Below are 13,961 nucleotides of genomic sequence, written 5' to 3'. Positions count from 1 at the left end.
AATCCAACCTAAATCTAAAGTTGTTATAGGGGAAAGAGAAAAGTCAGACAATTGATAGGTGAAAGAATGAATAATATCAGCCAATAAAGAGAGAAGTTTTGAATTACTTGTAAAAATATATATGTACTATCACCATTCCTATATGGAGACTTGATATTGGTTGTGTTGGTGGTGTCATTATGATGCAGGGTTCTCAGTACAATATGCTCTAATGCCCAGAACTTCCATTGACGAGTGGATACCATGTGCGACCATGGGGTCTCGAAAAGCACCCTAAACACGTATTTTCCATTTTCTGAAAATGCACCCTTAAGAATTATTGGCGTGTGAAACCCTACCCTTAAATATTGGAAACAAAACAATACTCTTGGCAAGTTCCTTGTATTGACCCCTTAAACAAGTACAGCGATATTTTTATTGTTATGTCACGGACGTCGGTCATCAGTTTTACCTTCACCTACATCATTGGGTTTAATACAGCCCCTCTCTCATCTCGCGCAAATCGTACTCTAAACACGTAGTTTTGACTCTTGGGGCAAAAGTACATCCTTTATAAAACTGACATTTTAGTCTTAATTTTTTACACCCTCGCAAATTTGACTCTAAACACGTAGCTTTCATAGCAAAAATAGATACCCTTTTTTCTTTATTTTAGTGTTTTTGACACCCTAATCACGTTACGTACGTAACGTGCCCTGTTCTCATCATGACAATGGATTCTAAACATACTCCATATGTATTTTTCTTACAAAAGTCTTTCACAGATTTACAGAACAAAAATTGCTCTGAGCATTTCATATTGCCAAAAACTCAACTGCTTTTTCCGCTATAATGGAGACTGGAGAATTACAAATACGAAATAAGAAAATTCTTTGCAAAGTGACAATTTTACTCCAGCACCCATTAAGTCTTGATTGATGACAATGAGGGGAGAATATGACTCAAAATAAAATTGACTTTTCATAATCATACAAGGTGGAAGAACTGAACAATACTCCCAATAGCTGAGGAGCGCTAGCTCGCTGCGGCGCCGGCGCGCGCCAGTACCCAGGCGCATGCGCAAATTACGGTACATTTATATGTCGATGATATGATCGCGATCAGGAGCCAGGCAGGAGCGGTTAAATCAAACTTCAACTTCAAGTTACACTGTAAACTCGAGGAACCGTTGTTAATTTGTTACAGAACACAGAATTGGCAATAATTTCGGTAGTAAGTTCATCCAGTTACTCACTTAATCATACGGTAGTCTACTTTTTAGTAAATTGTGATAAGTTATAATAATAGCTGAAATGAAAATCGTCCAACGATCACTTGCCTGCATATCCAGCACAGTGTGCGATTCATTATTCCTTCAATTGGATGGCTCGTATCACGTTTGTGTGTTACAATGATCCGAATTGCCTATGAGTTAAATCGCTGAGTTGGTCTACACTGTAGACTACAGCAGTTACTCTGCGCCGTATTTTATGAATAGAATCTTAATAATAGACTGAAAAATCCTCTTCAGAGGAGATTTAAATTAGGTCTAGGCCCGTTTTGAAAATCCATTTTTGATGCACGTGTACACGGCGTGTTTATCGGTCGTCACTAAGTCTAGACTCTAGTACGTAAGACTACAGAGTCAGTGACACTGACACTTGACAGTCAGTGACTACACGTGCGTGTTGTATACCCAGTTGTTGTGTGTCCGGACAGGTTGTGCGTCCGGACGATCAATTTTAGAAAGTCATTTGGAAAAATTTACAAGGAAAGTTTTATCAATTTTTACTACAAAATGTCAGGAAATATTATAGAGAACAAAATAGAAGATGATTACAACTATTGATTTCGTATTTGTAGTGTAATCCAATGACAAAAAAGAAGGCTTCAAAAATATAAAAGTGTCCGGACACCCGATCCCCCATCCTACTAAAATGTAAACACCGAGGCGAGAGCCAGTTATGTTACTTACAAATTAACTTATAATGGTCAGTTCCCCCATGTCTGCGCGGTCTCCCAATTAGTCTGCGCGATTCTTGTAAAAGAAGATACGCAACGAGCACGAACTTTACACATAGTCACTAAGACGGGTATTCATAAAAAAATCCCACTCAAACTGGTGGAAAAATAATGAATTCAGGGCATTTCATGCGACGGCCTCAATATGCAGCCTTTGTCATCAAAATTCCTGAATTGTGTGCAAAGTGAATGGGTGCGCAGACATGGGGTACCATTTTTTTTTCAATCTGAAAATGACTGCCCAAAGCCAAAGGTTTTTTCAAGAAAATCTTAAATTTTCTTTCATTTTTAATGAGAAATTTGGTACACTTACATGTACTCTTAATAATATAAGGAACACTATTAACCAAAAGATTTTGTGAAATAAGAAGAAATTCATGGTAAATCTCGACTCAAATTGTTAGGTGCGCAGACTTGGGGCCCACCATTAATGTGCATGTACTCGTGCATGCTCCACTCCACTACCGGCACCCACCGCTACACTACGCTCCACCTACCCAAAAACCCAAAACTCGCTCTGATAGTGATACTCTGAGTGGCAAAGCCAAAGGTGGGAAAAACTGCATATTTATTGTAAAAATCCTACACCGAAACTACCTCGAGCGATGTTCATGCAGGCTCCACTTCACTACCGCTACACTATGCGTAGTGTAGCGGAGTGGAGCCTGCACGAACATCGCTCGAGGTACACCGAAATTAACTAGCTTAACAAAAATAAGAAGCTTCATTTTTTACTTTTCATCCTACATGTAATTTCACTCCATATCCATCCTCCTGTTAGCATCAAAATTGATGATTTAGAGCCAAACATCGAGTTCCTCACATGTAAATAATTTGCTGCCGATTTCAAAACATTGCAGGCGCGAGGGTCGGTCCCTGTCTCAAATTGAGCTCTAAAGTTATATGACTGATTATTCAGAGCTGCCAACCAGTACGTTTTTGCAACCAAAATACGACAGTACATTTTTCTTTTTAAAATATGATATTTGTATTAAAAAAATCGTTATTTATTGAGAAAAATCATCTCTAGATCTACATGTATACATGTCTATTTCATAAAACTTTCACATCTATGGTTATTGGATTAATGTATTTTCAAGTAATTTTTTTTTTCATTTTGTTAAAACCAGGGTCGTGTTTCATAAAGGACTTGCAACTGTTGTAACGTTGCCATTATGGCAACTACCATGGAAACAGGGCTCAGCAGCCAATCAAAATCAAGGGTACCATGGTAGTTGCCATAATGGCAAAGTTTAATACAACGTTGCAAGTCCTTAATGAAACGGGCCCCAGGGTGAGATATGCACATGTTTCAATGTTTTTTTGTCAGCTGCAAGAGCTTGCGCATTTTAGTTTTTGGTATTTGTAAGAATGTAGTTAATTTCTGTCTGGGAGCTGGTGGCCTGTGAATTATGAGCCTACTGGGCTTGCCCCTTATAAAGTGTAGGAGAACGGAACGCCCAGTCGGATTATGTTTTCCTTTTTTTTTTCTTCTTTTTTTTGGGTATAAATTTGTAAGAATGTAGTTAATTTCTGTCTGGGAGATGGTGTCCTGTGAATTATGAGCCTACTGGGCTTGCCCCTTAAATTGTAGAAGAACGGAACGCCCAGTCAGATTATGTTTTTTTTTTTTTTTTTAATATTTGTAAGAATTTAGTTAATTTCTGTCTGGGAGATGGTGTCCTGTGAATTATGAGCCTACTGGGCTTGCCCCTTAAATTGTAGGAGAACGGATCGCCCAGTCAGATTTTTTTTTTTTCGTATTTGTAAGAATGTCAAAGTTAATTTCTGTCTGGGAGATGGTATCCTATGAATGATGAACATACTGGGCTTGCCCCTTAAAGTGTAGAACGGAACGCCCAGTCAGATTTTTTTTTTTTTTTATTGTTGGTATTTGTGAAGAATGTAGTTGATTTCTGTCTGGGAGATGGTGGCTAGTGAATTATGAGCCTACTGGGCTTGCCCCTTAAATTGTAGGAGAATGGAACGCCCAGTCGGATTATGTTTTCCTTTTTTTTTTCTTTTCTTTTTTTGGTATTTGTAAGAATGTAATTAATTTCTGTCTGGGAGATGGTGTCCTGTGAATTATGAGCCTACTGGGCTTGCCCCTTAAATTGTAGGAGAACAGAATGCCGAGTCAGATTATGTTGTTTTTTTTTTTTTTTTATATTTGTAAGAATTTAGTTAATTTCTGTCTGGGAGATGGTGTCCTGTGAATTATGAGCCTACTGGGCTTGCCCCTTAAATTGTAGGAGAACGGAACGCCCAGTCAAATTATTATTTTTTTTTAATTGTTGGTATTTGTAAGAATGTAGTTAATTTCTGTCTGGGAGATGGTGGCCTGTGAATTATGAGCCTACTGGGCTTGCCCCTTAAATTGAAGGAGAACAGAACGCCCAGTCAGATTTTTTTTTTTTAAATTGTTGGTATTTGTAAGAATGTAGTTAATTTCTGTCTGGGAGCTGGTGGCCTGTGAATTATGAGCCTACAGGGCTTGCCCCTTAAAGGAGAATGAAACTCTTGGAGCAAGTTAGCTTTTGTGAAAGTAGAAAAATCAAAGAATAAGATCAACAAAACTTTGAGTAAAATAGGACCAGCAATAAAAGAGTTATGAACATTTGAATGTCGAGATCACTAATGCTATGGAGATCCTCCCATTGGCAATGCGACCAAGATCTGTGATGTCACACACGTACAACTCTCCCATTTGGACACTGAAAATATACCCCAAAACATCTCTTTTTGCTCATTCTAATCATATGACAAACGATTCATCAATGATATAATGTTGTGAAACCTCTGTACTTGTCATCTCATAAAGAGAACACCTCACCTTGTGATAGACTCTATAAAAGTGAGAATATAAGTGAAATAAGTACTAAAGTAATGAGGGAGTTGTACGTGTGTGATATCACAGATCTTGGTCGCATTGCCGTTGGGAGGATCTACATGGCACTAGTGATCTCAATATTCGAATGCTCATAACTTTCTTCTTATTCATTCAATCTTCCTCAAACTTTCAACAAGATGTTTCTTTGATTTTTCTCTTTGATATGGATTCAGCTGGTTTCAAGGGTTTCATTCTCCTTTAAAGTGTAAGAGAACGGTACGCCCAGTCAGATTATGTTTCCCTTTTTTTTTTTTTTTTTTTTTTGGTATTTGTAAGAATGTAGCTAATTTCTGTCTGGGAGATGGTGGCCTGTGAATTATGGGCCTACTGGGCTTGCCCCTTAAAGTGTAGGAGAACGGAACGCCCAGTCGGATTATGTTTTCCTTTTTTTTTTCTTCTTTTTTTTGGGTATAAATTTGTAAGAATGTACATAGTTAATTTCTGTCTGGGAGATGGTGTCCTGTGAATTATGAGCCTACTGGGCTTGCCCCTTAAATTGTAGGAGAACGGAACGCCCAGTCAGATTTTTTTTTTTTTTCGTATTTGTAAGAATGTCAAAGTTAATTTCTGTCTGGGAGATGGTATCCTATGAATGATGAACATACTGGGCTTGCCCCTTAAAGTGTAGAACGGAACGCCCAGTCAGATTTTTTTTTTTTTAATTGTTGGTATTTGTAAGAATGTAGTTGATTTCTGTCTGGGAGATGGTGGCCTGTGAATTATGAGCCTACTGGGCTTGCCCCTTAAATTGTAGGAGAATGGAACGCCCAGTCGAATTATGTTTTCCTTTTTTTTTTCTTTTTTTTTTGGTATTTGTAAGAATGTAGTTAATTTCTGTCTGGGAGATGGTGTCCTGTGAATTATGAGCCTACTGGGCTTGCCCCTTAAATTGTAGGAGAACGGAACGCCCAGTCAGATTATGTTTTTTCTTCTTTTTTTTATATTTGTAAGAATTTAGTTAATTTCTGTCTGGGAGATGGTGTCCTGTGAATTATGAGCCTACTGGGCTTGCCCCTTAAATTGTAGGAGAACGGAACGCCCAGTCAAATTATTATTTTTTTTAATTGTTGGTATTTGTAAGAATGTAGTTAATTTCTGTCTGGGAGATGGTGGCCTGTGAATTATGAGCCTACTGGGCTTGCCCCTTAAATTGTAGGAGAACGGAACGCCCAGTCAGTTTTTTTTTTTTTTTAATTGTTGGTATTTGTAAGAATGTAGTTAATTTCTGTCTGGGAGCTGGTGGCCTGTGAATTATGAGCCTACTGGGCTTGCCCCTTAAATTGTAGGAGAATGGAACGCCCAGTCGAATTATGTTTTCCTTTTTTTTTTCTTTTTTTTTTGGTATTTGTAAGAATGTAGTTAATTTCTGTCTGGGAGATGGTGTCCTGTGAATTATGAGCCTACTGGGCTTGCCCCTTAAATTGTAGGAGAACGGAACGCCCAGTCAGATTATGTTTTTTCTTCTTTTTTTTATATTTGTAAGAATTTAGTTAATTTCTGTCTGGGAGATGGTGTCCTGTGAATTATGAGCCTACTGGGCTTGCCCCTTAAATTGTAGGAGAACGGAACGCCCAGTCAAATTATTATTTTTTTTAATTGTTGGTATTTGTAAGAATGTAGTTAATTTCTGTCTGGGAGATGGTGGCCTGTGAATTATGAGCCTACTGGGCTTGCCCCTTAAATTGTAGGAGAACGGAACGCCCAGTCAGTTTTTTTTTTTTTTTAATTGTTGGTATTTGTAAGAATGTAGTTAATTTCTGTCTGGGAGCTGGTGGCCTGTGAATTATGAGCCTACTGGGCTTGCCCCTTAAAGTGTAAGAGAACGGAACGCCCAGTCAGATTATGTTTCCCTTTTTTTCTTCTTTTTTTTTTTGGTATTTGTAAGAATGTAGCTAATTTCTGTCTGGGAGATGGTGGCCTGTGAATTATGAGCCTACTGGGCTTGCCCCTTAAAGTGTAGGAGAACGGAACGCCCAGTCGGATTATGTTTTCCTTTTTTTTTTCTTCTTTTTTTTGGGTATAAATTTGTAAGAATGTACATAGTTAATTTCTGTCTGGGAGATGGTGTCCAGTGAATTATGAGCCTACTGGGCTTGCCCCTTAAATTGTAGGAGAACGGAACGCCCAGTCAGATTATGTTTTTTTTTTTTTTTTTTTATTTGTAAGAATTTAGTTAATTTCTGTCTGGGAGATGGTGTCCTGTGAATTATGAGCCTACTGGGCTTGCCCCTTAAATTGTAGGAGAACGGAACGCCCAGTCAGATTTTTTTTTTTTTCGTATTTGTAAGAATGTCAAAGTTAATTTCTGTCTGGGAGATGGTATCCTATGAATGATGAACATACTGGGCTTGCCCCTTAAAGTGTAGAACGGAACGCCCAGTCAGATTTTTTTTTTTTTAATTGTTGGTATTTGTAAGAATGTAGTTGATTTCTGTCTGGGAGATGGTGGCCTGTGAATTATGAGCCTACTGGGCTTGCCCCTTAAATTGTAGGAGAACGGAACGCCCAGTCAAATTATTATTTTTTTTAATTGTTGGTATTTGTAAGAATGTAGTTAATTTCTGTCTGGGAGATGGTGGCCTGTGAATTATGAGCCTACTGGGCTTGCCCCTTAAATTGTAGGAGAACGGAACGCCCAGTCAGATTTTTTTTTTTTTTCGTATTTGTAAGAATGTCAAAGTTAATTTCTGTCTGGGAGATGGTATCCTATGAATGATGAACATACTGGGCTTGCCCCTTAAAGTGTAGAACGGAACGCCCAGTCAGATTTTTTTTTTTTTAATTGTTGGTATTTGTAAGAATGTAGTTGATTTCTGTCTGGGAGATGGTGGCCTGTGAATTATGAGCCTACTGGGCTTGCCCCTTAAATTGTAGGAGAACGGAACGCCCAGTCAAATTATTATTTTTTTTAATTGTTGGTATTTGTAAGAATGTAGTTAATTTCTGTCTGGGAGATGGTGGCCTGTGAATTATGAGCCTACTGGGCTTGCCCCTTAAATTGTAGGAGAACGGAACGCCCAGTTAGTTTTTTTTTTTTTTTAATTGTTGGTATTTGTAAGAATGTAGTTAATTTCTGTCTGGGAGCTGGTGGCCTGTGAATTATGAGCCTACTGGGCTTGCCCCTTAAAGTGTAGGAGAACGGAACGCCCAGTCGGATTATGTTTCCCTTTTTTCTTTCTTTTTTTTTGGTATTTGTAAGAATGTAGCTAATTTCTGTCTGGGAGATGGTGTCCTGTGAATTATGAGCCTACTGGGCTTGCCCCTTAAATTGTAGGAGAACGGAACGCCCAGTCAGATTATGTTTTTTCTTCTTTTTTTTATATTTGTAAGAATTTAGTTAATTTCTGTCTGGGAGATGGTGTCCTGTGAATTATGAGCCTACTGGGCTTGCCCCTTAAATTGTAGGAGAACGGAACGCCCAGTCAGATTTTTATTTTTTTTGTATTTGTAAGAATGTAAAAGTTAATTTCTGTCTGGGAGATGGTGGCCTGTGAATTATGAGCCTACTGGGTTTGCCCCTTAAATTGTAGGAGAACGGAACGCCCAGTCAGATTTTTTTTTTCCGTATTTGTAAGAATAAAGTTAATTTCTGTCTGGGAGATGGTGTCCTGTGAATTATGAGCCTACTGGGCTTGCCCCTTAAATTGTAGGAGAACGGAACGCCCAGTCAGATTTTTATTTTTTTCGTATTTGTAAGAATGTAAAAGTTAATTTCTGTCTGGGAGATGGTGGCCTGTGAATTATGAGCCTACTGGGCTTGCCCCTTAAATTGTAGGAGAACGGAACGCCCAGTCAGATTTTTATTTTTTTCGTATTTGTAAGAATAAAGTTAATTTCTGTCTGGGAGATGGTATCCTATGAATGATGAGCATACTGGGCTTGCCCCTTAAATTGTAGGAGAACGGAACGCCCAGTCAGATTATGTTTGGTTTTTTTTCTTTTTTTTTGTATTTGTAAGAATGTAGTTAATTTCTGTCTGGGAGATGGTGTCCTGTGAATTATGAGCCTACTGGGCTTGCCCCTTAAAGTGTAGGAGAACGGAATGCCTAGTCAGATTATGTTATCTTTGTTTCTTTTTAATGTTTAGTATGTAAGAATGTAGTTAATTACTATCTGGGAGATGGTGTCCTGTGAATTGAGCCTACTGGGCTTGCCCCTCAAAGTGTAGGAGAACGGAAGGCCCAGTCAGATTATGTTTTTTTTCTACTTTTTTTTTGTATTTGTAAGAATGTAGTTAATTTCTGTCTGGGAGATGGTGTCCTGTGAATTGAGCCTACTGGGCTTGCCCCTCAAAGTGTAGGAGAACAGAATGCCCATTCAGATTATGTTTTCCCCATTTTTTTTTTTTTTTTTTGGTTTTTGTAAGAATGTAGTTAATTTTCTATCTCGGAGATGGTGTCCTGTGAAATATGAGCCTACTGGGCTTACCCCTTAAAGTGTAGGAGAACAGAATGCCCAGTCAGATTATGTTTTTTTTTTTAATTGTTGGTATTTGTAAGAATAAAGTTAATTTCTGTCTCGGAGATGGTGTCCTGTGAATTATGAGCCTACTGGGCTTGCCATTTAAATTGTAGGAGAACGGAACGCCCAGTCAAATTGTGTTTTTTTTTTATTGTTGTTATTCGTAAGAATATAGTTAATTTCTGTCTGGAAGATGGTGTCCTGTGAATTATGAGCCTACTGGGCTTGCCATTTAAATTGTAGGAGAACGGAACGCCCAGTCAGATTATGTTTTCCTTTTTTTTCTTCTTTTTTTTTTTGGTATTTGTAAGAATGTAGTTAACTTCTGTCTGGGAGATGGTGTCCCGTAAATTATGAGCCTACTGGGCTTGCCCCTTAAAGTGTAGGAGAACGGAACGCCCAGTCGGATTATGTTTTCCTTTTTTTTTTTCTTTTTATTTTTGGTATTTGTAAGAATGTAGTCAATTTCTGTCTGGGAGATGGTGTCCTGTGAATTATGAGCCTACTGGGCTTGCCCCTTAAATTGTAGGAGAACGGAACGCCCAGTCAGATTATGTTTTTTTTTTGTTTTTTTTATTTGTAAGAATTTAGTTAATTTCTGTCTGGGAGATGGTGTCCTGTGAATTATGAGCCTACTGGGCTTGCCCCTTAAATTGTAGGAAAACGGAACGCCCAGTCGGATTTTTTTTTTTTCGTATTTGTAAGAATGTCAAAGTTAATTTCTGTCTGGGAGATGGTATCCTATGAATGATGAGCATACTGGGCTTGCCCCTTAAAGTGTAGGAGAACGGAATGCCCAGTCAGATAATGTTTTTTTTTTCTTTCTTTTTTTGTATTTGTAAGAATGTAGTTAATTACTATCTGGGAGATGGTGGCCTGTGAATTATGAGCCTACTGGGCTTGCCCCTTAAATTGTAGGAGAACGGAACGCCCAGTCAGATTATGTTTTTTTTCTACTTTTTTTTTGTATTTGTAAGAATGTAGTTAATTTCTGTCTGGGAGATGGTGGCCTGTGAATTATGAGCCTACTGGGCTTGCCCCTTAAAGTGTAGGAGAACGGAACGCCCAGTCGGATTATATTTCCCTTTTTTTTCTTCTTTTTTTTTTTGTATTTGTAAGAATGTAGCTAATTTCTGTCTGGGAGATGGTGTCCTATGAATTATGAGCCTACTGGGCTTGCCCCTTAAATTGTAGGAGAACGGAACGCCCAGTCAGATTATGTTTTTTCTTCTTTTTTTATATTTGTAAGAATTTAGTTAATTTCTGTCTGGGAGATGGTGTCCTGTGAATTATGAGCCTACTGGGCTTGCCCCTTAAATTGTAGGAGAACGGAACGCCCAGTCAGATTTGTATTTTTTTCGTATTTGTAAGAATGCAAAAGTTAATTTCTGTCTGGGAGATGGTATCCTATGAATGATGAGCATACTGGGCTTGCCCCTTAAAGTGTAGGAGAACGGAACGCCCAGTTAGATTATGTTTGGTTTTTTTCTTTCTTTTTTTGTATTTGTAAGAATGTAGTTAATTACTATCTGGGAGATGGTGTCCTGTGAATTGAGCCTACTGGGCTTGCCCCTTAAAATGTAGGAGAACGGAACGCCCAGTCAAATCTTTTTTTTTTTAATTGTTGGTATTTGTAAGAATGTAGTTAATTTCTGTCTGGGAGATGGTTTCCTGTGAATTATGAGCCTACTGGGCTTGCCCCTTGAATTGTAGGAGAACGGAACGCCCAGTCAGATTATGTTTGTTTTTTTTTCTTTTTTTTTGTATTTGTAAGAATGTAGTTAATTTCTGTCTGGGAGATGGTGTCCTGTGAATTATGAGCCTACTGGGCTTGCCCCTTAAAGTGTAGGAGAACGGAATGCCTAGTCAGATTATGTTTTCTTTGTTTCTTTTTAATGTTTAGTATGTAAGAATGTAGTTAATTACTATCTGGGAGATGGTGTCCTGTGAATTGAGCCTACTGGGCTTGCCCCTCAAAGTGTAGGAGAACGGAATGCCCAGTCAGATTATGTCTTTTTTCTACTTTTTTTTTGTATTTGTAAGAATGTAGTTAATTTCTGTCTGGGAAATGGTGTCCAATGAATTGAGCCTACTGGGCTTGCCCCTCAAAGTGTAGGAGAACAGAATGCTCATTCAGATTATGTTTTCCCCATTTTATTTTTTTGGTTTTTGGTTTTTGTAAGAATGTAGTTAATTTTCTATCTCGGAGATGGTGTCCTGTGAAATATGAGCCTACTGGGCTTACCCCTTAAAGTGTACGAGAACAGAATGCCCAGTCAGATTATGTTTTTTTTTTAATTGTTGGTATTTGTAAGAATAAAGTTAATTTCTGTCTCGGAGATGGTGTCCTGTGAATTATGAGCCTACTGGGTTTGCCATTTAAATTGTAGGAGAACGGAACGCCCAGTCAAATTGTGTTTTTTTTTTTTTTTTTGTTATTCGTAAGAATATAGTTAATTTCTGTCTGGAAGATGGTGTCCTGTGAATTATGAGCCTACTGGGCTTGCCCCTTAAAGTGTAGGAGAACGGAACGCCCAGTCGGATTATGTTTTCCTTTTTTTTTTTCTTTTTTTTTTTTGGTATTTGTAAGAATGTAGTCAATTTCTGTCTGGGAGATGGTGTCCTGTGAATTATGAGCCTACTGGGCTTGCCCCTTAAATTGTAGGAGAACGGAACGCCCAGTCAGATTATGTTTTTTTTTTTTTTTTTTTTTTGTAAGAATTTAGTTAATTTCTGTCTGGGAGATGGTGTCCTGTGAATTATGAGCCTACATCCTACTGGGCTTGACCCTGAAAGTGTAGGAGAATGGAACGCCCAGTCAAATAATGTTTTTTTTTTAATTGTTGGTATTTGTAAGAATGTGGTTAATTTCTGTCTGGGAGATGGTGTCCTGTGAATTATGAGCCTACTGGGCTTGTCCTTAAAGTGTAGGAGAACAGAATGCCCAGTCAGATTATGTTTTCTTTGTTTCTTTTTAATTTTTATTATGTAAGAACTAAGAATGAATTTAAAGCTAAATGACAGTAGTTGCAGTAAAATACTGATTTCGTGAGAAGTATTTGTAAGAATGTAGTTAATTACTATCTGGGAGATGGTGGCCTGTGAATTATGAGCCTACTGGGTTTGCCCCTTAAATTGTAGGAGAACGGAACGCCCAGTCAGATTTTTTTTTTTTCGTATTTGTAAGAATAAAGTTAATTTCTGTCTGGGAGATGGTGTCCTGTGAATTATGAGCCTACTGGGCTTGCCCCTTAAAGTGTAGGAGAACGGAATGCCTAGTCAGATTATGTTTTCTTTGTTTCTTTTTAATTTTTAGTATGTAAGAATGTAGTTAATTACTATCTGGGAGATGGTGTCCTGTGAATTGAGCCTACTGGGCTTGCCCCTCAAAGTGTAGGAGAACGGAATGCCCAGTCAGATTATGTTTTTTTTTCTACTTTTTTTTTGTATTTGTAAGAATGTAGTCAATTTCTGTCTGGGAGATGGTGTCCTGTGAATTATGAGCCTACTGGGCCTTGCCCCTTAAAGTGTAGGAGAACGGAATGCCCAGTCAGATTATGTGGGGTTTTCTACTTTTTTTTTGTATTTGTAAGAATGTAGTTAATTTCTGTCTGGGAGATGGTGTCCTGTGAATTATGAGCCTACTGGGCTTGCCCCTTATAGTGTAGGAGAAGGGAACGCCCAGTCAGATTATGTTTTTTCTTCTTCTCCTTTTTTTTAATATTTGTAAGAATGTAGTTCATTTCTGTCTGGGAGATGGTGTCCTGTGAATTATGAGCCTACTGGGCTTGCCCCTTAAATTGTAGGAAAACGGAATGCCCTGTCAGATTTTTAGGTGGTCTGTCAAAAATTGACAGATCACCTTTTATGTTTGTCCGAATTTTCTTTCTTTATTATTTATTTATTTTTATTTCTTATTTTTATTTCCTCCATTTCTTGTGGACAGCAAATCTCAGAAAGTTCATATTCAATAATCATCAAAATATCACCACATATCAACATCAATAAGACCTCAATTCTGCAAGAATCTTAATGTCATGACGTCATCTAGACGCCATTTTGTAAAATCACATTATCAATCATATCTCCATTATCAATTATCAAAAATAAATCAAATTCACATGACATAAACTTCAGATCAAGGGTCATCAGGTCATGTCATCAAAGGTCACCTGAAGGTCACGACGCGCGCGTACGCGCACGTCAAAATTTTAAAATGCTAAAAATCACTTTTTGACCAAAACAGAGTACGTTTTAGGTCATTTTAAGCATTTCAAAAAATTGCGCGCGCAAACGTATGCGCGCGCGTTTCCGCGCGTAACGCCTCAATGCAACTCAGAAACACCGTTTTTTTTATTTCATTGCATTGATCATATAATTTTGAGCAATTTGATACCTTGATCAACCTTCTACGACCATTAATAAGGAAATTAACACCCGTTAAAGTTTGCAGCACGTGTGCGCGCGAGCTCTCACTATAGGCCATATATGGGCAAAAACATGCCTATAGAAAATCCGCTGTAGCTCTTCAGAACGCATGGGGACCCCCAATTTTTTTTTCATATTTTGATAGAGTATGAACTAGAGATATAATTTCATGTCTCATTTG

The 13,961-nt window shown here is 38.0% G+C and overlaps 1 protein-coding gene across 1 annotated transcript in view; it reads left to right on the top strand.

The window, feature by feature from the left end:
• The first annotated feature begins 1,068 nt into the window (after window positions 1–1,068).
• LOC129254626 (protein moonraker-like) overlaps window positions 1,069–13,961 on the top strand; it is a 62,570-nt gene continuing 49,677 nt past the window's right edge. The window contains exon 1 of the mRNA XM_064112106.1: window positions 1,069–1,212. The gene's annotated coding sequence lies outside the window, so the exon portion shown is untranslated. The remainder of the gene's footprint in view (window positions 1,213–13,961) is intronic.

Source organism: Lytechinus pictus, chromosome 2 (assembly GCF_037042905.1).
Source record: "Lytechinus pictus isolate F3 Inbred chromosome 2, Lp3.0, whole genome shotgun sequence".
NCBI classification, from domain to species: Eukaryota; Metazoa; Echinodermata; class Echinoidea; order Temnopleuroida; family Toxopneustidae; genus Lytechinus; species Lytechinus pictus.
The sequence above is the reverse complement of the archived record's forward strand: the minus strand, read 5'-3'. Positions and strand labels throughout refer to the sequence as shown.